The sequence below is a fragment of the Aotus nancymaae genome, unplaced genomic scaffold, assembly GCF_030222135.1.
Source record: "Aotus nancymaae isolate 86718 unplaced genomic scaffold, 86718_ANA_hifiasm-v0.15.2.pri h1tg000058l, whole genome shotgun sequence".
NCBI classification, from domain to species: domain Eukaryota; kingdom Metazoa; phylum Chordata; class Mammalia; order Primates; family Aotidae; genus Aotus; species Aotus nancymaae.
Window position 1 is genome coordinate 52,367,526 of NW_026988472.1, and position 26,899 is coordinate 52,394,424.

The 26,899-nt window shown below is 38.4% G+C and overlaps 1 pseudogene; it reads left to right on the forward strand.

Moving 5' to 3' along the window:
• Positions 1-1,193: 1,193 nt before the first annotated feature.
• Positions 1,194-2,852, forward strand: LOC110569021 (tubulin alpha-1A chain-like; annotated as a pseudogene).
• The last annotated feature ends 24,047 nt before the right edge of the window (positions 2,853-26,899 follow it).

Genomic DNA, 26,899 nt, shown 5'->3' on the forward strand with positions numbered 1-26,899 from the left:
TTGCAGAGAATTGGGATACACTTAAAGCATATCAATAAGATTAAACTCGTAGAAGAAATTGCCAGTAGAGAGAAATAAGAGAGTGTCCAGTCAATTAGGTTCGTTGAGAAGCTACTGACCTCATTCATTGAAGAAGGTGAGTGAGAGAAGTAAAGTGGAATGAATGGAAAGGAAGATCTGCACAATTTGTGCTTCCACCAATATTGCAGACTAGTTATGCCCAAATGACATTCCCACTAAAGAAGCCATGGAAGTTCTAGAAAAAGTGAAATATTCTTTAAAAGACATAATTAATTCTAGGAAAGCAGAAGTCATTAATTGCTAGGGGATAGAGATACAATAAGTCAGGAAACCTGTGCGCTCAGAAGACTTGAAACTTCTCTGAGGGGTTTAGTCATTATCAGGATAGATAATAAATAAGATACTGACCTTGTACTGAGGATGGGGTTGGAATTGAAAGCCTTGCCTGCAGCCACAAACTCAAAAGAGTATTCTGCCAGTCTGCTATTAGACTAGAAAAGATATCCGCCTGCTAATACAAGCGAAAAAAATAAAAATATCTGCCTGCTAATAGAAGAAAAAAGAAAAATGTACCCTTTAGACCTAAAACCTAAGTTGAAAAAATGTCTCCTCTAATGAATTTTAGATTCAGAATTGTTCTTGCAAATGTTTGGGGGTTAGACCTTACCTCACCTGCACAATTTAAGAAGATCCAAGACAATAACTGGACCCCCAATGGCGCCATGTTGGCAACACGCAGGATGCCTAGAACTGGAAAGGCTGTTCCTCCCCAAGAACAATGGGTAAAGGATTCTTACACATGCACCGGTTAACAAACATACAAACACAAATTAAAAACCACACAAGGTGACAAGCCACCAAGAACAAGAGTTAGCTGTAGAAGCAAACAGCACGTAAGAGCTTCAAGGACTTCAGACTTTCGTATGCTCAAACATAGAATGTAACACCTCAAACATGCAGACTTTTGGATGTAACTCAAATGCATTTAGGATGTTTACAGAAACAAAGCAGGAAGCAGACTGTATGAAGAGGGCATCAAGGTAAAAAAAAACAGTGGTTTTTTTTTTTTTTTTAAAAAAAGGAAAAGTAGATTTGGCAAAAACAAACGAAAGACACAACAAATAGAGCATTTCAGACTATGCATTAAAATGAAACCAGTGCAGGCAGGTTCTCTTACATCGACCGCCTAAGAGTCGCGCTGTAAGAAGCAACAACCTCTCCTCCTCGTCTCCGCCATCTGCTCGGCAGCCGCGAAGCAGCAACCATGCGTGAGTGCATCTCCATCCACGTTGGCCAGGCTGGTGTCCAGATTGGCAATGCCTGCTGGGAGCTCTACTGCCTGGAACATGGCATCCAGCCCGATGGCCAGATGCCAAGTGACAAGACCATTGGGGGAGGAGATGACTCCTTCAACACCTTCTTCAGTGAGACGGGCACTGGCAAGCACGTGCCCCGGGCAGTGTTTGTAGACCTGGAACCCACAGTCATTGATGAAGTTCGCACTGGCACCTACCGCCAGCTCTTCCACCCTGAGCAGCTCATCACAGGCAAGGAAGATGCTGCCAATAACTATGCCCGAGGGCACTACACCATCAGCAAGGAGATCATTGACCTTGTGTTGGACTGAATTCGTAAACTGGCTGACCAGTGCACCGGTCTCCAGGGCTTCTTGGTTTTCCACAGCTTTGGTGGGGGAACTGGTTCTGGGTTCACCTCCCTGCTCATGGAATGGCTCTCAGTTGATTATGGCAAGAAGTCCAAGCTGGAGTTCTCCATCTACCCGGCGCCCCAGGTTTCCACAGCTGTAGTTGAGCCCTACAACTCCATCCTCACCACCCACACCACCCTGGAGCACTCTGATTGTGCCTTCATGGTAGACAATGAGGCCATCTATGACATCTGTCGTAGAAACCTCGATATCGAGCGCCCAACCTACACTAACCTGAATAGATTAATAGGTCAAATTGTGTCCTCCATCACTGCTTCCCTGAGATTTGATGGAGCCCTGAATGTTGACCTGACAGAATTCCAGACCAACCTGGTGCCCTATCCCCGCATCCACTTTCCTCTGGCCACATATGCCCCTGTCATCTCTGCTGAGAAAGCCTACCATGAACAGCTTTCTGTAGCAGAGATCACCAATGCTTGCTTTGAGCCAGCCAACCAGATGGTGAAATGTGACCCTCGCCATGGTAAATACATGGCTTGCTGCCTGTTGTACCGTGGTGACGTGGTTCCCAAAGATGTCAATGCTGCCATCGCCACCATCAAGACTAAGCGTACCATCCAGTTTGTGGATTGGTGTCCCACTGGCTTCAAGGTTGGCATCAACTACCAGCCTCCCACTGTGGTGCCTGGTGGAGACCTGGCCAAGGTACAGAGAGCTGTGTGCATGCTGAGCAATACCACAGCCATTGCTGAGGCCTGGGCTCGCCTGGACCACAAGTTTGACCTGATGTATGCCAAGCGTGCCTTTGTTGGATGGAGGGGATGGAGGAAGGAGAGTTTTCTGAGGCCCGTGAGGACATGGCTGCCCTTGAGAAGGATTATGAGGAGGTTGGTGTGGATTCTGTTGAAGGAGAGGGTGAGGAAGAAGGTGAGGAATACTAAAGTTAAAATGTCACAAAGGTGCTGCTTTTACAGGGAAGCTTACTCTGTTTTAAACATGAAAAGTTGTGGTCTGATCAGTTAATTTGTATGTAGCAGCGTATGCTCTCATATACAATTACTGACCTATGCTCTAAAACACGAATGCTTTGTTACAGACCCAAGCTGTCCATTTCTGTGAAGGGTTTCGAATAAAGTATTCCCTGTCTTAAATGAAAAAAAAAAAAAAAAAAAAATGAAACCAGTGCAGATAAAGAGAAGATTAGATGGAGCTGAAGAAAATTATTAGTAATTTTCTTAAAGTAATTTTCTTTAAGATATAATTAGAAATTATATCTTAAATATCGTACACAAACGCAGGACAAAGAGACAAATAAGGGAACATAAGGGTGAGAACAAAAAATGAGTCCTAGGCCACGCATGGTGGCTCACGCCTGAAATCCTAGCACTTTGGGAGGCTGGGGAGGGCAGATTGCTTGAACCCAGGAGTTCAAGACCAGCCTGACCAACATGGTAAGGTCCTGTTGCTACAAAAAATAAAAAAATTAGCTAGGCATCATGGCACGGACCTGTGGTCTCAGCTACTGGTGAGCCAAGATGAAGCCACTATACTCCAATCTGGTGACAAAGCAAGACTCCACCTCAAAACAAACAAACGAAAATAGTAATAATGTGTCTGACCTACATCAGATTCAAATCCTAAAAACTAGAAAAGCAAGAAGGAAGCAGGAAGTATAGCTGGAAAGAGCTCATATTTATGAAAGCTGTGACTCTTCAGATTCAGCAAGCTCAGTAATTCACAAACTACATAAATTAAGAAGAAATTTACACTTAGCTGGAATGTAGGGAGCTGGCAAATTATGGAAGTCATAGAGATGATGTTCAAAACAGCCAGGGGTGGGAAAGGAGCCATTACTTTCAAAAATCAACCATTAGGCTGATGGAGGCTTCTCAACAGCAATGATGGGAAGCCAGGAAACAGTGAATAAAGTACCTTCAAAACCCTGTGAGGAAATTACCATCAACCTAGAGTACTTTTACCTATGGCAAAAATAGTACATCTAGTTGTCAAGAAAAACATGCAAGACAACACAATTGTACACAAAGAAAAGCATTTACTTTGGAAACAAGGATAACTCTAATAATGAGACTACTGAGTGAGGAAATTGGTAAATCCCATTAAATTTACACAAATACTAAATATATTAAGCAAAAATAAGAATGTCTAATTCAGGGAGTAACCAAACAAAATAGGAGAGAAGGGGAAGGAAGAACTTAGAAGATGCAAAGGAGGTGTTTAGAATTTAGTTATTCTCAATTTCTTGTGATATTTCATTGGTAGAAATATAGATTGCATTTAAACTCTCTATTTGAGTATTCACAACTTTAAGGGTAAGCGATAATAGGATAATAATAGAGTGTAATCTTTCAAAACGAGAGAGGCAGATGAAGTTACATAGAGCAAAATTCTTTGACAACAAAAATAAATCTAGAATGTAAAGGAAAAAAACACAGAAAATACAGGATAGATAAAAAAGTATCAGTTACAATGGGAGACATTAAACCAAAATAGAGTAAATGTAAATAGACTCAATTCAACCGTTAAAGAGACAATTTGACATTTCATTTTAAAACATCTCGTTATGACTAACTGAAAAAGGCCATCCCTAAAACATTCAGGACACACAAAATTTTGAAAGTGACAGGAGAGAAAAAGACATACCAGAAAAATAGTAGCCAAAGCCCTCTTATTCTACCTGTATTAATATTATAAGATCTCAAGGTAAAAATCTTTAGTAAAGAGGTAGCACATTAGAACATCATGATAAAAATTAAACTCACCAAGAAATACTGAAAAGCAATCCTAGCTTATATATGGCAACTACACACCAGGAAGCAGAAATGTTCCCCAATGAACTTTAAAAACAAAACGAAACAAAACATTAGATTGTTGTACAAAGGAAGAAGGTGAAAGATCAAAAAGAGGGATGAATCACGAGAGAATGTACGCCATTAAAAGGAAAAGTGGGTGTCATCACCTTAAATTGAATCATTAGAACTCCAGAAAAATCTAACAGTGCTCATTTTAAGGTAATCACTCAGGGAGTTAACGTGTCTTCAATACTGTCTTCCAATTGGGAAGTCAGCATTCCCTTTGGAATTCCCATTGCCATTGGAACACAGCAAGTTCTAGGTACAAAACTCATCTCATTTATGAAGAAATCAACTCCGGATTTTCTCAGTTTCTACTTCTACCAAATATTTATGTTTTCTCTACGTTCCACTAAATCAATATAAAATATTGATTCTTTCTTTTAACATTTTGCCAAATAGCAGGATATTTATGAAATCAACAACATGGACAAAAATTATCCAATAAAGAAAGATTGCAGGTTTAACAACAACAACAAAAAAGGCCATTAAAAAGACATGACTTTAGCAAAATTCCTATTTTAGGTAGTTTTCCCTGTTGTCATGCCTACCAGTTGCATTAGCAATCAGTCAATAGCAACCAAAAGTTATGAGGTTCTGGGAGTATATAGTCCCACCCTAAGTATCTGGTAATTGTTAAATGTATCTTAATTTTAAAAATTAAATAAAAGCAAAAACGAACTATCATAGAGGCAGACTGAATTCTCAACCTGAAGGCACATTAATTTACCTTTCACAGGAAGCTGCTAGGCTACCTGTGCCTCCAAAAGGTATCTAAGGACAGGTATTTCCAACCAAAGCCTGTGGACAAATGGCAAAGGAAATGAATTTTGATGAATTATCAGTTTCAAGTGGTTGATGAAGGCAGATATGGTCAATAGAAAGGGTATTTAATTTACAATGACATGTATGCATGACTTCATAATTTCAATATTTTCACATAATTTATTGCATGTTGATATTTCATACGATGAAAAACGACCATGGGTAATTATAGCTTTACTGATGTTATTTATAGTTATAACTATAGTTATTTACTGATGTTATTATAGTTATAACTATAGTTATTTATTAGTTATTATAGTTATTTACTAATATTACAGTTATAATCTTTATAGTTATAATTATTGTAGTTATAGTTATAAATTATTATAGTTATTATTTTATAGCTATAAATTATTTTATATATTATTTTATAGTTATAAATTATTATAGTTATTTATTATTATAGTTATAACTATAGTTATTTACTGATGTTGTTATTGAGGTCCAGACAGGTTAAGACGTCTGACTGAGTGAATGCCAATCCAGGCACTGTAATCCACGTTTCATCTGTAATCCAGTGCTCCGCCACTAAAAGACAATTCGTATCACACAGGAATCCATGAGTTTGCTTCATAAAGTGAGGAAAAATAATAGATGGAATAAGTCTTTGGAGGACTATGATTCAGAGAGACTGGTGCAGTATTTTATTTCCTAAAACAATCCTCTGGGATTTAATAAGAATTTAACAAAAATGGCAGGTCTTGGATTAAAAGAATGTCAATCAACTTTCAAACTTTTTTCTTCTTTTAAATTTAATGTAATTCCCATAACTTCTTTGGGAGTAGGAATACACTAATAGAGGTATAGCAGCTGCATTTATATTGGGCACATCAAGGTCATGTTTGTATAAGAGCTATTTTTACAATTATTCCTGTGCATATCTTATTTTTCTTATTACTTGCTACACCCTGCTGTCCCCAACTTCTCCATAAGATAGCCACTTCTTTGACAGTATGGGTTGTCTTATACTTTCATGAGCACTGACAGGGCTGAACACAAAAGAACTTATCCACAAGAAACCCAAGAATTTCTTCTGGTTAAAATAAAAGGTCAAGAACTCCTATTTTGCCATAAACTCACTCTTAGCCTAAACCTTTAAAGAGGTATGTTGTTTTTGCTTTTTCTTTCATTCTCAAAATACATTCAAAAATATTCTAAAATTTTGATCTATAAATACCTTGACATAGTATTTATTAAAGTCAACTGAAAAGACTCCTAAAGCAGATTCTATTTCAATTGCTAGAAAAAATAAAGTTGACTTAAATCTAGAAATGGTTTCTGAATGCCAACTCACTTCATGCACAAATATCTAGAATTTATACTTTTTCTGAGTACTTTTTAAAAATAATTTTTTGTTGCTCATATAGCTAGGACCTCATGTGTTAACTACCCAATAAAAATCAGAATATGTACGAATCTATATGGGTTGTTCAGACAGGTTTTCCAACAATATTCATGGAAACAAAAACTTGGAGTCAAATAAGTTTGGAAGTCCCAGGGTTAAACAAAATGAAGTAGATTTCTTGACTACAAGACTTGTGAGAATGCTAATAGTCTGTGAGTCTTTAAATCAGCTGATTGTTGGCATATCAACATATGTTCTTACCTTCTCTCACATCAGTGAAAGCTGCATTTCTAAAACATCAACCCATTTATCTATCCGTTAAATGCCTTTTGACTCACAGCCCTCTGGTTTCAGAGTCACATGTGAATGTAAGGCTTGCAACATCATGTGCATCATTCCTTTTAATGACAATAAACAGCCTAGCATATTAAATATGTAGTAACGCAACTAAACAGACTACCAGAAAATATGCACAAAAATGTCCCTTTAAATGGATCAGATAAAAGGTAAACATTAAAGGTAATATTTATCTGGGACAGAAGCCAGGACACACGGAGCATTCATGCCCATTTAACGTGGTCATCGTTCCAGAGGAACATGACTTCTGAGATGAGATCATGAAGGTTAATACACAATTCAATTAGAGTTGAGGTCAACTTCCATCACGCTACTTCCAATAAACTATTCCCATCAGCTTTCATCATTCTACCCTTAATATACTACACCAGCTTCTGACATCTGACCCCCCAATAAACTATTCACATAAACTTCTATCATCCTATCTCAAGAAATATTTACACCATTTCCATCATCCTATTCCCAATAAACCATATCAGTATCCGTCATCCTATCTCTTATAAAATATTTACACCTACTTTCTTCACTGTTCACAATAAGTATTTACACCATATCCATCACCCTATCCCTCAAAAAACTATATCAACATTTTCCATCTGATCCACAGTAAAATGTTTACACCAACTCCTTTATCCTATATCCAGTAAATATTTATACTAACCTTCATCATATTGTCCCCAATAAACTATTTCTATCAACTTCTTCTATCATCTTATTTCAATAAACGATTTACAATGATTTTTATCATCTCATCCCCAATAAATTATTTACATCACCTTTCCTCATCTTATCCTCCAAAACTTTCCTCTTGGGGATGAATCCATGACTAGGGTAGCTGTACATTCTCATAAACATTTCCTTCTCCAACCACATTGCATTCATCACCCCCTGACCTTGATCCAGCCATTCTTTCTTGGAAGCACAAGCTTGATTACATCCTGAGATGAGCTCAATTTCAAGTTACTGTAAGACACTTGGCAAAGCTGAGGATCCCAGTTCAGTGATTGAGACAGAGGGACCTCCAGGATCTCACAGGGTCTGCACAGGACCTCCAGGACCTCACAGATCTGCACCTCAGGTAAGAACCCAGCCTCAGCAGTAACGGGTCAGACCAACTACACAGGCCATGTGGTGCTCCCTGTTTGACCTCTGCGTAAAGACTCTTCCTTAGATCAATCAAATGCCCAACACAATGTCATTTCCAAAAGTAGAAATGTAAATCAGTCATCCCTATTTTTTCCTATTTTCTTTGTAGACTCATCATCTAAATATATTGAAATACTTTTGTACCTACTTACACTCTCCATCTATTATAGCCCTTTCCAGAAATGAGGTTGACATCATTCCTATCTGCTGTGTAAAGAATGGCTGTGGTATTTGTCCTAAAACTATCACTTCTGACTTTCAGGAATGTGACTTGGTTGTGGTATTCTGAAATTAGATAAATAAAAATATATAAGTGTTTCCATATGCCATGATTTTATAAATGTCAGTCATGAATTCCAGCTCCCTTAAACTTTCCAGAACAATCAATACCTACCCTATAGCTCACTAATAAACTTTGCCTCTTACAATTCTATACTGAATCTGTAGAAGAAAATCCACCTTCCCAAGTCATTCAAAAGGAAAAATACGCGCAAAATCACTTGCACATTCCTGAGGTGGTTGATTTCAGATCTTGAAGGCTACAGATATAAATTTTGTTTTATCAAGTTCTTCAATATGCAAGGAGCTTTAAAATCATATTGGTTTTGTTTTTTGACATACTTTGGATCTGAAACTACTATTAGGTGATGTTAAAGATTGACGTCTCAGTGATTAGATAGATTTTGAAGCTTTATCTCTAAGAAAACATGCTGAAGGTATTGAGAGGCAATGTATACCCTAGTTTTGTTTCATTTGTTTTTAAGAGTAATAGCACCTATTTGAGGTAAGAGAAGAGCAAAGTAAATTTCTGAGAGAGAGAGAATGCCAGAGAAGTTGGAGAGCAGGGTAGATGATCTTTAGCAAAATAGAACTTGAATAGTAAAATAGTTTGCAAGCTATCAAATCGAATTTTTCTAAATACATAAAGATTTTCTATGATATATTAGGTGAAAAATGGTACAAAAATCCATATAGTATGCTGACTCTGTGTTGGAAAGTTGGTTAAATAGAATTACATATTCACTTTCATATTTGCAATAAGGAAACACCACAAGAATATACACAAATTTAATAATCTAATATATGATTACCTGAAAACAACTGATGAAATATTAGTATGAAAGTCACAACACAAAATGTTTATATTATTTTGAGATTTGAACTAGTTGAACAGCTTACTAATTTTAACATTAAGTAAAATTTTAAAGTTCAAAAGTAAGTTGCGTGTAAGCTGATTTTAAAAAGATGCAGATTAAATGATTCATTCCTGATTTTTAGGAGAGACGTAATATTCAAGATATAATTCTGTTCAAGATGAAAGTATTAATTGAGGCTAATATTTTGGGAGTGGCCATGAGTCAAACTATCTTTGAGGAGTTCCTCATAGGTATAGAAAGTGGAATTTTGGATGTGCCCACTTGAGATATATAGATACAGGTAGATGTAGATATATTGCGTTTCTTGAGATTCTCCACTAAAAAATTACTCAGGCAGAACAGGTGTTTTCAAAAACGAAATTTTGTATGAAAAATCACAAGTCTAAGGATCAGGGAGATCTGTTACTCAATAATTTTCAAACAATGTGTCCAGATTATTTAACAAGCCCTCAAGGGAAACTACAAAAGAGAGGCCCAGAATACAATTGCAGTGTCAAGAAAGTTCAGATTCAGAACAAGTTGACCACCACACAGGAATGCTAAAATTACAACAGCAAAGTGTTTACAATGTTACAGCTGCTGCAGAAGAGGACCACCTGTTGCTTGCTGTAGAAGGTACACTTTTCACTGTTGACAAAAAGACAAAGCTCGATTTTTCTTCTGCTTTACCTAGGTGCTAGGCTGGACAGAATAGAGAGAGCATGGTTAGGAAGGAGTAGGAGTTTTTGACACTTTGCAAGTTGCCTGCCCAGTGCTCGTTGTGCTTTTCTTCAGGCTGAGTAGTCCTCTTGCTTTGTTCTGAGTTAATATAACCAACTAGAATAGGACTTCATGGTTCATCCTGCCATAAAGCTGGGTGATGTTCTGTGTCACATGGATCTACCCAGTGCTCTTTAAATGGAAATCATTGGCTTGGCTCAGACACTTGTGCCTTGCTATGATAGAAGCTTGTCTGGCTTATCCCTTGTATTCTCTTTTCCTTCTCCCTGTGTGGAATGGAGATGATATCGCTGCAGTTATAGCTGTCATGTTGTGGCCATCACGGAGAGAGAGACCAAAGAGAGTGGCACCAAATGTGACCCTCGTATTTCTGAATGCCTAGGCAAAAGGTAGACTCATGTCTCCTTCCAGAATTCTTATTAAATGAGAAGAGGAACCAAAATTGTTTGATAATCGTACTAACGAGACAACATTTCATCAGCAGCCACTATGTGTCAGCTCTTTTCTGGCAATATCTCCTCTACTAGCAAATTTCATGTTCACCATACCCCTATGAAGTATATGCTACAATTGTCCCCATCTTACAGAGGAGGAATAGCAGTGGTTGCCGGCATTAAGACAGGGAGTAAGAGGCAGAGTGGAGATTTGAAGCCAAGGAGATTGGCTTTGAAGGCTATAGGCTTACCCACTAAGCTACACTGGGCTTCCAAGCCCAGCTTCCTCGTAGAGCAGCTGCCTGCCCACTTCTGAAGGCACTGCTCTGAGAGTTACAGCTGGATGCAATTCTAATAATTCTAATCATCCATGAGGAGCACAATCGTGGCAAAAGAACACCTAAAGCATTTTGAATCTGCTTAAAACTCTGGTCTCAACAATTACCACCTGAGACATTGAAAGAATGTGTTGAAGATATCAAAGTAATATTGTCATTTGAAAAATCTTCATCAATGGGAAGGTTGAGAATATGTAAGGATGGGGATAACTATAAGAACTTCATTCATGGCTTTGACCTAAAAAATATATTAAACATTATTCTTGACCCACGAATATAGTCCATGTATGACCTATTTTTTATTGTGTTTATAATTGGTCCATGTATGACCACATCATTAGTCCATGTATGACCTATTTCTTATTGTGTTTATAATAATATAATAGGTACCTGCACAAAAATATAATTTTAAAAATAACTGATTTTTGCTGTTTGGTTCCTCTATTCCATCTCCCTGCATTCCTCTGCCCAGAGAAGCTGTTATCATAAATGCTGTATTCATCACTTTCTTGCTTTCTTTTGTACTTAGTCTTACTGCAGCACTATGTATTTCTAATACATACACATATATATGTTCTTTATGTTTAGTGCTTAATTTCTATTTAGTTTTTTAAACTTTATTAAAAGTTATTGAATGCTTTAACTTTTGAAGAATATGAGCATTTTTCATTCATTCCTCTCATGACCATTTATTAGATCCTACTGGATCCTATGAAACCAGGTCAGGAAACTAAATCCAGCCCTCCACGTGTGTTTGTAAAGATAGCTATTGTAAACCCATTCGTTTATATATTGACCATGGCTGAGCTTGTGACAACAGCACAGCTGAGTAGTTGTAACAGAAACCTTATGACCTACAAAGCCAAAAATGTTTACCATCTGCCTATACAGAAGAAATAGACTGACCCCTGCTCTGCGGCGGCCATATTGCTACAAAGATAAACAATGTAGAATCTCTGTTGTCAAGGAGCCCTCAGCCCAGAATGATACAGATTTAAGAGTAGCATGAAATGAAATGCAGTGAACACCATTCACAGAAGAAGGACAGAGTATGTGGACAAAAAGAAGGATGCCTCTAGCCATTCCTAGATCAGGTTGAGAAAGTTTTCAACAAAGAGATGACATTGACCAGGGCAGGAGATGGAGAGGGCATTGGTAAAAGGTGGGAAAGTAGGGAAAGAAACAACAAAGAAGGGGAGAAGGATGTAGGTATGGGAAAAGAAGTGCTTTATCTTGAAAACGAGAATACCGTTTGTCCTATAGGAAATATAGAAGGACCATCCTTCCACTCTCTGCTGCTAAGAGGTGTTTTAGATTCCACAGGTAAGTGAGATCAGGCACCGAGGGGATGTTGGTCAAAGAATACAAAATTGCAGTTAGATGAAAGTAATAAATTCAAGAAAGACATAGTTAATAATAATGTATGCTTGAAAACTGCTAGGAGAGTAGACTTTTAAGTGTCCACCCTGTTAAAGCAAGCTAAATATGGCCTGAGAAGGACTCCGTACTTCTACATTTGAGTCCTTGTGGATGAACTGTAACCTAGCTCAATATTAAGACAAAATTGAAAAACTAACTTAATAGTATGAACCTGTAACAATAGTTGAGTGTTGGCGAATCCTAGCGGCCATACTTCAAACACTCACAGACTGCTGAGTGTTCAGACTGCATTCAAATCAGGCAAACGCTGAGCTGTAACCAATCTCACTGTTTCTGTACCTCACGTCCGATTCCTGTATATCACTTTACCTTTTTGTCTATAAATTTGTTCTGACCACGAGTCACCCCTGGAGTCTCTGAATCTGCCGTGATTTTGGGGGCTGCCCAATGTGTGAATTGTTCGTTGCTGAATTAAACTTCTTTAAATGTAATTCGGCTGAACTTTTTCTTTTATCAGCCCACCAAAGAAATAATAAGTAGGTGAGTTCGTTGATATGTTATTTTGACTTAACTGCTTTGCAATGTACACATACATCAAAACATCACATTGTATACCATAAATATATATAATATATATAATATTCATTTTTTCAATTAAAAATTGAATAGAAGGACTCCCTGTTTACTGGTAACACCCTCTCACCATCATGGCATCAGTTTCCTCTACAAGGGAGTTCTTGTGATTCCACTCTCTCTCTCTGAACAAAGAGAATCACTGAATTAAATAATCTAGTTTACCTTCCTATGCTGGCTTCCTAGGAAATATTACTATTTGGTGAAAAAATAGCTTCTTCCCTATCTTTTGAACAGTAGGCTTGATATTATTTCAAATCATCGATTCACATGGCAATTCCATTTTTTTCCCAATAATATTTATTGATACCTCCCCTTCCTCCCCTCAAAAAAAACCCTAACAGCTTTGGTTCTATATCATAGCTGAGCATAGCCAATTAATTCAAGGAGACTTGCAAAGTATAAAATGACCTTAAATATAATGAACTTTGGTTTGCTTAAACTAAGAAAATATTTGATGTGCCATATAGGGATCATTTTGGTGAGGTAGATGCACTTGAAGGAGGTTGGTATGGAAGAATAAATTCTCCAGCCTCTCCGGGAGAGATATCTCAGAAAGGAATAATTTCTAAAAACACCAAAAAGTTACAAGGATCTTTTATATAAACTACCTCTTGCAAAACAAGGGTAGTTGCAGCTATAAGTAAATGTTGGTGGATTCCTGCACCGTCTGCATCTGTCATATTTATTTCCCTAAAAACCCTGTGTACTTTTTTGAGGAAGCTGACTGCTGACACATCCATGGGTACACAGCTTTGAATCTGACTATCTTCTACAAAGCAGGAATTCTCACACAAAATTGCATCTAAGAGATTGGTTAGGGGTTTGTCCATTCAACTGTGTTTTGTAGCTGATGAGTTCTACATAAAATTACAAAAGAGATCTATTAACAGACACTTCTCTTTTTTTTTCTTGAACACTAAGTACTTGTTATTTGTCAAGGTAACAAAGAATGGCTCTGCTGAATATGATATTTATTATGAATGTGCATTTATTTAAGGATTATTGCTTTTATTATAGAATGCCCAGGGTAGATGCCAGGTATGGTGGCTCACGCCTATAATCTCAGCACTTTGGGAGGCCAAGGCAGGCAAATCACTTGAAGCCAGGAGTTTGAGACCAGCCTGGCCAACATGGTGAAACCCCATATCTACTAAAAATACAAAAATTAGCTGGGCATGGTGTCGTGCACCTGCAGGGCAAGCTACTTGGGTGGCTGAGGCAGGAGACTCGCTTGAGCCTAGGAAGCAGAGGTTGCGGTGAGCCGAGATCACATCACTGCACTACAGCCTGGGTAACAGAGCAAGATTTTGTCTCAAAAAACAAAAAACAAAACAAACAAAAAAACAACGCCTATGTTGGAGACTAGCCCAGACACAACCTAGAAAGTGACGAGGGTTGGCGCAGACAAAGACGTTAAGAGACAAGAGTGAGAGTGCGTAAAGGCGGGCTCCCAGGGGCAGACGCGAGCACTGGAGAGCCGCACTATTTATTGAGTGTTTAAACAATAAAATTAAAGCAGTTGCAAACAAAGCTACTGTAAAAAGGAAACAGGTAATGCAATTCATGCTAGTCTAGCTGATAGAAATTCTCACTCCAAGGAGAAAAAAAAAAAGTAAAACTCTCCATTTTGTCCTCATATTTTGCAACAATGAGACAACAGTGTTTCTACCGAGTCCAAATGTGGTCGCTGACCTACAACAATCTCTGGTAAACAACACTGTAGAGTCCCGGTTCCCCAGTTTCTTGAGAACAACATCTACCAGCAGGGAAGCACCTGCTTGCGGCCAGAATTTCAGGTGCTCACAGCTTCAATGGTTGACCTTTGCATGTCTATTTTTTGAATGATGGCTTCTCCAAACACAAAGCATTTGAAAAGGAAATCTAAATTATGTAAGACTAAAAATCTCTCCCACGGTTTTCACTACAAAGTAAAACTGTAGGCAACAGGCAATCTTGCGTCTTCCTTGAATACTTATTGCAGAAGGAATATCACAGCTGCAGAAGTCATAAAAAGAAATGCCAGGTATTTCCAAAGTAACATTTCACAAGACAGAGTTTGAAAAATGAGACACTTAAAACATTTCGTTTACTGTGTAGCTCCACATGGACTTTGGGTGATATTTGATTGGCAATTATATAACTTTTCCACAAGAGTAATTGTCTCCTTTCTCTTTCTGTGTGTCTCAAGCTCTTTCTCTCTTGCTGTCTCTCCCACTCTGTCTCCTTCATCCCATTCCACATTTAGAAAGGCTTGGTGCCTTAGAGTTGCCCACTGACACTCCAAACCACCACACACCTCCAGGTCTACCAAGCTTTGACGTTGCTGAGTGTCTGGGTAGCGTTTCATCAATGACTAACTGCATCATATTTTATTACGTGAGGATGGTTAACAAGATGAAGACTCATAAGGGCAGCCTCATCACACCGGATATTAAAATACACAACAAATTCACTATCCAGAAGACTGTCGGCTGGCATGGTGGCTCATGCCTATAATCCCAGCACTCTGGGAGGATGAGGCTGGTGGATTGCTTGAGGTCAGGAGTTTGAGACCAGCCTGGGAAACATAGTGAAACCCAGTCTGTACTAAAAATACAAAAATTAGCCGGGCCTGGTGGTGCAAGCTACTCACAAGGCTGAGGCAGGAGAATTGCTTGAACCCAGGAGGTGGAGGTTGCAGTGAGCCCAGATCACCCCACTGAACTCCACTGCACTCCAGCCTGGGCGACAGAGGTAGACTTTAAAAAAAAAAAAAAAAAAAACAGACTATCAAACTGGCGTAAGAATAAATAAAGTAATGGAATAGAATAGAAAGTAAAGAAAGAGCCAAGGATATATAGAAATGTCGTATATTATGACGTTAGACTTCATATCATTTGGGCAATAGTGGACTTTTAAAAAAATGGTGTTATGACAAGTGTGTGCAGCCATTTAAAAAAAGGTAAATTTAGATTCACCTGTCACACCATACTCAATAAAGAATTCCCAATGGAACATATATATAAGTTTTTTTTTTCTTTAAAAAAAAACGAACTACAAAGGAACTAGCAGGAAAGCTGGAATTTTTTTCTATGACCTAGATGTAGGGAAAAAGCTTTTTATGACACAGAACTCATATCAATAAAAGAGGACTGATAAATTTGAGCACATGTTTAAAAACTCTGCATTGCATAAAATGCTATAAGTTAAGTAAAAAGTCAGTGACAAATAATGGGAAAATATTTGCAGGATTTATATCAGATCAGTGGCTAATATTCTCGATATATAGAAACTTATATAAAAAAAAGAGGAAAGAGACAGATTTTTTAAGAACAGGCAAAAAGCACAAATAAATAATTAACAAAAATACCTTTTAACAAACTAACACAGGAATAGAAAACCAAATACCGCATGTTCTTACTTATAAGTGGGAGCTGAATGATGAGAACACATGGACACTTAGAGGGGAACACCGCACACTGGGGTCTTTCAGTAGGTAGAGGATGGAAGGAGGGAGAGGATCAGGAAAAATAGCTGATGGGTACTAGGCTCCTCTAAGTATGAATTTTCATTATAAAAGGTTGCTTTTTTGATAAAAAGAATCAGAAATAGTGGGACAATTTAGGGCCAATTCTGCAGTTGACTTGCGGGTATTCCTTTGTTTTTTGGAGATTTCAGCTAATCCAAGCAGTCTCCAAACCACTGATACTCTCTTGAGTGTGACTTCTGTACACTGGTGGAAATACGCAGACCAACAAGTTCAATATTTGCATTGCAAAAATGTACAAAGCTACCTTGATTTTTCATTACTGATGACGTGGGTTGTTAAATTATCTCCTCCATAATTGAACATAGTGAGTATTAGGCTTTTAGAGTGAAATGCTTTATTATTGTTTTTATAAACAAATGAAAACCTGATAGAGAATTCTTTGGTTTGCTGATAATATATTTCACTCTCAGGTAAAGGTAATTTAATGTTCAATTAATCTCAGGAGGAGGGACTGGCTGTCTCACATAAGTCCCTGTTGCCAATTTATATGTATTGTTGTTTCAAGTAATAACCTGACCCAAACTGTCATTAAAAAAGCACATCTTTAATCAAATATTCTGTCTCCAAGTAGCCCCCATGTCCAGCCTAGATAGTTCACAAGAATTTTAAATGGGTAAGAGCTATCTGAAATATGTTTCTTCCTATAAAATATATTCTTAAAAGCACCTATGAGTTTATTATCATGGGTATAATTGGTAACAGATTGTTAGTAAATCATTTTTTAAATTTCCTTGTAATGAAAGTATTTTAATTCTTATTTTTAATTGTTCCTATCAATGCAATATAAAAAGCTTTCCAATAAATTTTCTGTTGACAATGGTTAGAAATGTGTTAGTATGGTAAAATCTTCACTAATCAAAACTCCCTTTTTTTTATTTAGCAAGATTTATAAGGAAGAGGCAAATATTTAGGGTTTTAAACAATCAGACCCTAAAAAAGTTACAATGTATACTTTGCCTTATCTTCCCAATTTTTTATTACAAAGCATAATTAAAATTAAATTTTATTATGAAAATATTATAAATGGATAAATATTGTTAATTAATTATGAGTGCATATAGGATTGTCATAACATATCTTTACTACATAAATATAGCTTAATTTTTTAAAAAAATGAGTCCAAGGCCATGTGCAATGGCTTATGCCTGTAATTCCAGCACTTTGTGAGGCTGAGGCGGGAGAATCACTTGAGGTCAGCAGTTCAAGACCAGCCTGGCCAACGTGGTGAACCCGTTTCTACTGAAAATACAGAAATTAGGAGGGCACAGTGGCACGTGCCTATAGTCCCAGCTACTCAGGAGGCTGAGGCATGAGAATTGTTTGAATCTGGGAGGTGGAGGTTTCAGCTAGCCGAGATCATGCTACTGAACTTCAGCCTGGGTGACAAAGCAAGACTCTGTCTCAAAAAATAAAAAAAAGACTTTAAGTATATTACCAAGATATTACCAAGTATATTATCAAGATTCATCATTTTAAAATAGATTATCTGTCTCAAAAAAGGAAAAAAAAGAGTTTAAGTATATTACCAAGATTCATCATTTCAAAATAGATTATTGACAGGGAGTCTATTAAAGAAAAATATGTTTACAGATACAAGTTAACCTTAAATTTATATTTTTAGAGAATTAGAAAATCATTTAGATGATATGATGAATCAGTAAAAACAGAAAAGAGAATACATTTTGATTGATATATATTTTCTGCTAAAATATAGTTAGAATTTTTTATTTACCTTGTTCAATATATTAGATCATAAATATCATAGGTCATCAAATTTGAAAACAGATCGAATCAAAGTATTCTACAGTACAAGTCTAATTTTAGGCAATTTAACTCTTTATTTTTGCCTGCATCATACTCTGCACCATTCTCCATACTCTAATAAACCCATTGAGTCTATCTTCTGACCTCTCATGTAGAGAACTTGGATTGGAGTTAAGCTATTAGCTTCTTGTCCTGAATATTCTTCTAATTACTATCAACTACCTGTGCCTTGACTTTATCAACTGTAAGATGAGCAATTAGTTGGTCAACATCAGAGAAGCCAAGTCGGAGTCGTCCTTACTAAAGCAAAACCAACCTCAAAACTTTATGCAAAGTCTCATGTATTTAGGGGATTTTTTTTCCTTCTGGCTGGTGAAAACAGACATCATTTACAGCCCTCTGTGAACCTTGAGCAAGCAGTGTGCTAATTCTTTTGGATGTTTGTATCTCCATCCTTGGGTAATTTCCTCATATGCATGCTGCATCAGCAATTGGTTAAATAGTCAGTAGGGACACTCTGCAGGCCTTTTTTTTTTTTTTGAGGGGGCAATTCCCTGTACATTTCTCTTATCTCCTGTAAACTCTGTCCTTCAAATTCGAGCTGCCTTGTTCTCTCTAAACTCTCAGGTACATCCCTTCAAGTCAGACAGTCCGCTGGGTTCTGCATGAGTTCCCCTTCTCATACCATTGCCTGGAATCTCTCTCGGTGCAGAAGCTATGTAATCAAAGTACATACCTCATTTATTAGCTCTCTTTCTGGAATCACTTATCTATTGATTGATATCCAGTGTCTTAAAAACCATCGTTTCATGTATCGTCTTTCTTTCTTTCCGGTGGGAAAATAATTACCTGTTTATCTACTCTTAGCCAAAAGCGCAACTTCTACGTTAACTTTCTACATCTAAATTTATATATAAATCCCAATGAAGAGAAAATTTCTGCAATGTTTGATTTGATTATGAGAAATATGAGTTTTATATATTTGAGATATTCTTTACACCAATAATCTTGCCACCCAGCTATTTTCTCAAATGCAAAGGTGCATTAACTACTGCCATCAGCCCAAGTGTTCATTAGTTTATCTATAATGCAGAAACAATGCAGAGACACAGTTAGGCGGCCACACTCTGGTTTGTAGCATGGTTCCAAAACTCACCTGCAGTGTTCAATTGGGCAACTAACCAATATTTGTTGTGCTGACATTTCTTTTTTAACTTTTCTTTTTTTTTTTTAAGATGGAGTCTCACTCTATCACCAGACTAGATGGAGTGCAGTGATCTCGGCTCACTGCAACCCCTGCCTCCCTGGTTCAAGCGATTCTCCTGCCTCAGCCTCCCAAGTAGCTGGGACTACAGTAGCGCACCACCACGCCCAGCTAATTTTCGTATTTTTAGTAGAGATGGAGTTTCACCATATTGGCCATGATGGACTCGATCGCTTGACCTCGAGACTGCCCACCTTGGCATCCCAAAGTGTTGGGATTACATGCGTGAGCCATCGCTCCCGGCCCATGCTGCCATTTCCTTATGCATAATGTAGGGATGATGACAGTACTGCCTTGTTAAGTCATTGTGAGGACTAAATGAGTTAGTATTTCTAAGACCCTTGGAACATTTCCTGGCATATAATAAGTACCATATGTGGTTGTTTAAAAAAATGGTAAATCTAAAAAGGAATTATAAATGTTGCAGTGGAATAATGGGAAAGTACTATCTGTGATTTCAGGAACCATTATGTAGACAAATAGCTCTCTCATTCCAGTTGTAATGGTTTTATCAATAAATTATGCTTAAATCTTTTATAGCATTATATCACATCAGTATTTTTTAAATGGGTCATCCTGACAAGATTGAAATTAAATCATTAATCTTATTTTTAATTCAGAATTCTAATGATACTTGCTACTAAATACATACAGAGTAATTATCCGCCCTCCAGCTACTTACTAACAAAAGAAAAGAGCTTTTTTTGTTCTTTTCAGAGGAAAAAGATAAACATGTACTTAAAGGGAAAATGTTAAATAGTCTGATAGAGGAATAAGGTCAGTGTCCAGAAATGAATATATCTAGTGAATTTAGGGGAAGGCATTTCTTAACACCCCCTCTTTGAAATTGGATGTATATCAGGTATTTCCCTGGAGAGTAGGACGAAAAGGCCAGATTTTTCAAATGGACCAAATGAAGAACTAGGAGTAGGATTCTGATTACCCAATCACTTTCTGCCTTGAACCCTTTTGCATATAAATGTTCATATTGCCATTTACACCGTTCTATAATTTCAATCCAAAGGTTATAACCTAAAACCATCCAGATGTAGCTAGCTTACAGATTTAAAGGAGATATGAGTTTTAGTGAGCTCTCTTCAAGGATCAGAACTGAACACATGAGTTGGGAAAACATTGTTCTATCAATCATAGGACATTTATTTGGGCATTTTTATATTGTTTGGATTCTGAAAGGTCACTTGACTCAGAGCAAGAAAATTTGGGTTTGATTAAGTTTCAATTCAGCCACATGAAATGGTGCGATACAGGTCATTAAATGCTGTATGAACTCAGAGAAGTCAGGGAGGAGTGGATAGACTGCAGTTGCTTTGTGATGTGCCAATTTGGCTTTGCTGAATTACATTTCTAAAAAGTCTCTTTCTTATATATTTCCCTTTTCTGCATGAATCTCCCCAAGGGAGATTCTTGGAGGATTAGCAATGTGGAAAGAAATCAACAGCCACTTTGCAGGTCACACACTTAGTCACGGATCTGCTAAGTCACCTTGTTGGCATAAAGCAGCAGCCAGGTCTGAAAGTGCCCCACCTGTTCCTGGATCCTCCCACGGCATCTCTGATTCCTAAGCCAGGTGCGTGCGTTTAGCTCTGTGAGGTAGGGTTCTGGATTCTGCAGTTCTGCAGTTCTTCATTACCAAGGTCAGAGGCAACAATAAGACATACGCTTTTGTCCATTTGTCTTAGTCCATTTGGGATGTTATAATAAAATACCATGGAATTGGGGCTTGGAAACAACAGAAACTTAATTCTCACAGGTCTGAAGGCTGGGTGTTGAGGATCAAAGCACTGATAGATTCTGTGTCTGATGAGTACCCACTTCCTGGTTCATAGATGGCTTCTTCTTGTTGTGTCCACACATGGCCAAAGGAGCAAGGGAGCTCTCTTGGGTCTGTTTCACAAGGTCGCTTATCCCATTGATGAGGCTCCACCCACATGACCTCATCACTTGGCAAATGCCCCACCTTCTTATACCATCACCTTGGGGATAAGGATTTTAATATGTGAATATTGAGGAAAGGGAAATATTGAGACCATAGCAGCACCGTCTTTGCACCGCTCCAAGTCCCACTTGTGGGCTCCAGACTGCTCCCAGTGTCTTCCACTTCATGGGCATCTTCCCTTCCTGACTGCCTGCCCTACAGACATTTGGCTCCAGCATTAAATTTGCAAAAACAGGCTTATGGAGGCAGCTCAAACAGTTCCTCAAGTTGTTAAAGTCAAATCCCTGTAACAAATATATTATACATATATATACACATAAATATACACACACGTATACATATACACATACACACATATATGTTTTCTAGGAATTCTGCTTCTATGACATTGCTCTGATTGATATGCAGGACGAAGAAAAATCTGGGAGGCATAGTAAATATATAAATGGGTGTAATGCCGCCAACAGGAGAATATATACTCTCGTCATTGTGATGGGACTTGAACCTTTGCTAACCCCAGGTATCAAATCAACGTATCCACTCGGGTAGGTTTATTCTTCAACAATTTGGAAAAAAGGAAAAATGATCACCAGTGAAACTACCAGCTGGGATCCTTTAACTTAATAATTAACATCAGGAAAAATGTTTTCAAATGTCCAAAGAATGAGTATTGCTTTCATTCTGTATCATATTTTTTGATATAAAACAGGGAAAAATGGGGCTTTCTCCCTACTGCTTTAAAAATAAACATATAGTAAACTACTGCAGTAGTGAATTATTTATTTCTTAAAAGCCAAGAAATTAGGTAGTGATAACGACCATCTTTAAAGATTTTCCTCCTTTTGCAGTTCTTCAAAGTAAAATAAAAATAAATAAGAAGACACATATCTTATGGTGCGGAAGTAGCTCCAACGTTTTAAGGAACAGAGTCTTTTAAAGCATTGTTGCTTGCTTTTCTTTTTCCTTTTGAGATGGAGTTTCACTCTGTCACCCAGGCTGGAGTGCGGTGGCCTGATCCCGGCTCACTGCAACCTCCACCTCTCATGTTCAAGCAATTATCCTGCCTTAGCCTCCCGAATACCTGGGACTACAGGCACACGCCACTATGCCCGGCTAATTTTTGTACTTTTGGTAGAGATGGGGTTTGGCCATGTTGGCCAGGCTGGTCTCAAACTCCTGACCACAGGCAATCTGCCCACCTCGGTCTCCCAAAGTGTTAGGATTACAGGCTATATTTCTCAATTTTCAATGGGTATATGAGTCACCTGGGAAACTTGTTCAAATGCAAATTCCCTAATAGGTCCAGTTTGCATCCTGAAATTTGGCATTTTCTACAAGTTCTCTTTTAAGAATTACACTTCCAGTAGCAAGATATACATATGTATGTGTGTGTGTATAAAATATATACATATATGTAATACACACGCACACACATGCACAGACACATATAATTTTTTATTCTTAAATGCCAAATAAAAAGGATAACCCTAGTACAACAGGAATTTTGGAGGTGTGAGTGGGTGGAAACCTTAAAAGCCTTTAGAGATCTCCGTCCTCGCGTGGAAGCAGTGTTTGACCTCATCTTTGAAGCAATCACATTGTTCTGACTCGTAGCCAAGAATAATTCTACCTCTGAATTATATAGCTTCTCTCTGGAAATCTGGGCAGAGATCTGAAAACATGCCTTTATTTTATTATTTAGAGACCGGGTCTCACTCTGTCGCCCAGGCTAAAGTGCAGTGGTACAATCATAGCTCATTCCAGCCTCCAGGTCACGGGCTCAGGAGATGCTCCAGCCCAGGCCTCTCATGTAGCTGGGACTATAGGTTTCACCACCATGCCCAGCTAACTTAAAAAATTTGTGTAGAGATGCAGTCACCATATGTTGCCCAGGCTGTTGTCAAACTCCTGGCCTCCAGCAATCCTCCTGCCTCAGCTAAAAATGTGCCTTTTTAACAGATTCCTAGATCATCATCATCTTTCTGGTCTGGGGACTACAGCTTAGCAACTACTGTTTTATATTATTGTGTCCAGTTGGTTATTCACAGCCTTATTTTTTCTTTTTTTATTATACAAAAATTAATTACCATTTAGACGTTCTCAATTCATGCTCTTGTACAATACAAATTACCAATATATGCATATGTGCACTCTAGGAGAAAAAGTGAAAGAGAAAACAAATTACTTCAGTCTAAAGAGAAACCTTCCTTTGCTTTAGAAATGCATAAATTCGTAGCTGAGCCTATGTATAAAAGAACATCTAGGAACATTTTAACAGAATTTTTAACCATTTAAGAAAAAAATATGCTCCAGATTTGATGACATATTAAGGCTAATCGATGTCACTTTAACATACCATTTTTGTATTAAAATATCTCGTCTTTAATTAAAAAATCTGGAGCGACACAAGGTACCATCAAGGACAGTAAAATCTTGTACCTGCTGACTCCAAGGAATTCTGAACAGGGCGTGGAGCCAGGAAATTGCCCTGGTGATCCGTCTTGGCCAGGGCCTGCACGAATCCATTCATCTGGATAAGTAGAAACGGCCAGTCCTCATCAAGACTGATTTCTAGAGTTTTGTTCCTTTACAGTAATGGGAGTTTTCGCATAAGGGGACATAAACCATTCATCAGAGAACTAAACTCTATTCGTTTTTTACTGCTTCTGTAGAAAAGCACCATGCGTTTGCCAGCTTAAAACAACACAGATTTATTATCCTACAGTCTCGAGGTCAAAATTCTGACATGAGTATCACTGGTCTAAAATCAAGGTGATGGTGGGATATCTTTCCTTTTGGAAGCTCTAGGGGAGAATTTATTCTTTGGTCTGTTCCAATTTCTAGAGGCTACACTCATTCCTTGGCTCACAGCTTCCTATCCCTATTTGCACACAATGCTTCATTCTCTCCTCCTCTCCTTCCCCTTCCTTTCTCCTTTTCTTCTTTTCTCTTCTCTCTTCGGTTCCTTCGAGGTAATATTGACTCCAAACACAGACAGGATGCTCAATCCATTTTTACTGAATGAATAAATCAGTCAGGACTACCGAACGAAACCCAACACGTTTCACATTTTCGGATCCAGTCATCTCTCCCAAAAACATGTCCTTATGCCGCAAATAATAACTATCCAATTCAAACGCTATGATAATGCCATTATGCATCCTTTGGGGTTTACGATGATTTAATTCCCCCTTAGGTCACAGCAGAACCAACTCCAGCATCATTGTGAATTTTGTGATAGAATCATAGCCATAAAATTTCAGAATCAGAGGCAACTTTGGAGGCAGCAGGTCCAGATTCCTTTTTGTAAAAAGAAAACACAGCACCTCACAGTCACTGGCGTGAATGAAGATACTATCATGGAGCAGAGAGCCCAAGAACTAAAGTCCATTCACCTGAAACACACTCCAACATTCTTTCCATTACTTGACAGCTATTCGCCCTTTCCCCAAACTTCTACCTCTCCTATCTGTTCCTAAATGCAATTTAAGAAAAAATGCTCTTACCTCTAATGCTGATTGGAATAGAAATTGGCACAACCCTTTGGGAAAGCATTTCAGCCATGTGCTTCAGCAACTGTGAAAATGTTCATAGCCAAAATTCGAGATGCATCAGGGGGTCCACTTTCATAATTTCAAGCGCCACAGTTTAATATGATTTGGCTGTGTCCCCACCCAAGTCTCGTCTTGAATTGTAGCTTCCATAATTCCCACGTGTTGTAGGAGGGACTCAGTGGGAGATAACTGAATCACAGGGTGGTTTCCCCCATACTGTTCTGTGGTAGCAGATGAGTCTCAGGAGATCCCATGATTTTGTAAAGGGAAACCCCTTCCACTTGGCTCTCATTCTCTCTTCTTGCCTGCCACCATGTAAGACATCCCTTGCTCTTCTGTCACGATTGTGAGGCCTCCCCAGCCATGTGGAACTGTGAGTCAATTAAACTTCTTTCCTTTATAAATTACCCAGTCTTGACTATGTCTTTATTAGCAGTGTGAGAACAGACTAACACACAGGTCATCTCCTAAACAGCCCTGATATCACGGATATGCATAACCACAGCACTGTGACATCAGCGTGGGCTGGAACTTGTACCACTTGGGAGGTCAGAGATGCATTCAAGCCTTGGCTCATCCCCAGCCCAGAGGAAGGTTAAGGAAGGACAGATGCCAGCTCACCTGATCTGTGATATGTCATACAAAATTATAATTATGATACAAGAAGTGTCTCCCACCCTATTCCTACAACTGCTAGTCGGTGTTGGAGATCAAAGGGGGAACAGGAATGGAGAGTACTTGCCACAGACAGCTGTTTATGGGTGGAGATGGGAAGCAAAACTTGCAGAATGGGGAAGAAGAGAGGGTTACTTTTCCAAAGTGCTGGAAAAGTAACTATTGGGTACTGTGCTCACTACTTGGGTGATGGGATCATCTGTGCCACAAACCCCAGTGTCACACAATATACCCAGGTAACAAACCTGGGCATGTACACCCAGAATCTAAAATAAAAATTGAAATTAAAAAACGAAGGGTACTTATATGTTTAAAGCCTTTCTTGTATGTTGCTGTATTTTTTTCCAGAAACATATAGCAATTTATCTCCCACCAGAAACCCTGAGGTGTTATTTACTTCCCTCAGATGCCACTAGTATTTAATGCTTTCCAGTGGAGTGGAAACACATTTTCACTTTTAGTAGGACCACGACACCGAGGCCAACAGGGCTACTGATGTCCAGTGCCTGAGTTTACACTCTGCCTTGCAGCTCTCAGGTACCTTTCTTCCATAGCTTCTCTATCAATACTACGAGCGCCAATCCTTGCAGAATGCAGTGGCCTCTTGAATGAGTGCTTCATGACCTTTTGTTCTTCCTGCATTTGCAGGTGCTATTCCCTCCATCTTGCGTGTTCTTATCCACGCTTTGCTACTTACCCTTTTCTTGTTCCAGCTTCTTGATGCAGTTCGGATTTTGCTTTCTTGTCTTGGCTGTTTCATCTTAGGCGTCAACTTGCCGAGGGTTACGGTGCCCTCCTGTTTTGTCAAAGACCGGTTGCAATGATGCTGTGAAGGTATTTTGTAAGTATGACTACCATTTACAATTAATATGCTTTGAAAAGAACAGAATGCCCTCTGCGATGTGTTGCGTGGGTATCTTAGTCCATTTGAACTGCTGTTACAAAAACATAGACTAGGAGGTTTACACAAAAGACATTGTTTCTCATAGTTCTAGAGGACCGGAGTCCAAGATTAAGGCATTGCAGATTCGGTGTCTGGTGAGGGCTCTCTTCTTGGTTCATGGATGGCACCTTCTTGCTGTGTCCACGCATGGTGGAGGGGGTGAGGGAGCTTTCTGTGGTCTCTTTCATAAAGGCATTAATGCCATTCATGTGGGCTCTACCCTCATCACCCCATCACCTTCAAAGGCCCCGCTTCCTGACATCGTCACCTGGGGAATTAAGATTTCAACGTATGAATTTTACAGGGGACATGCAC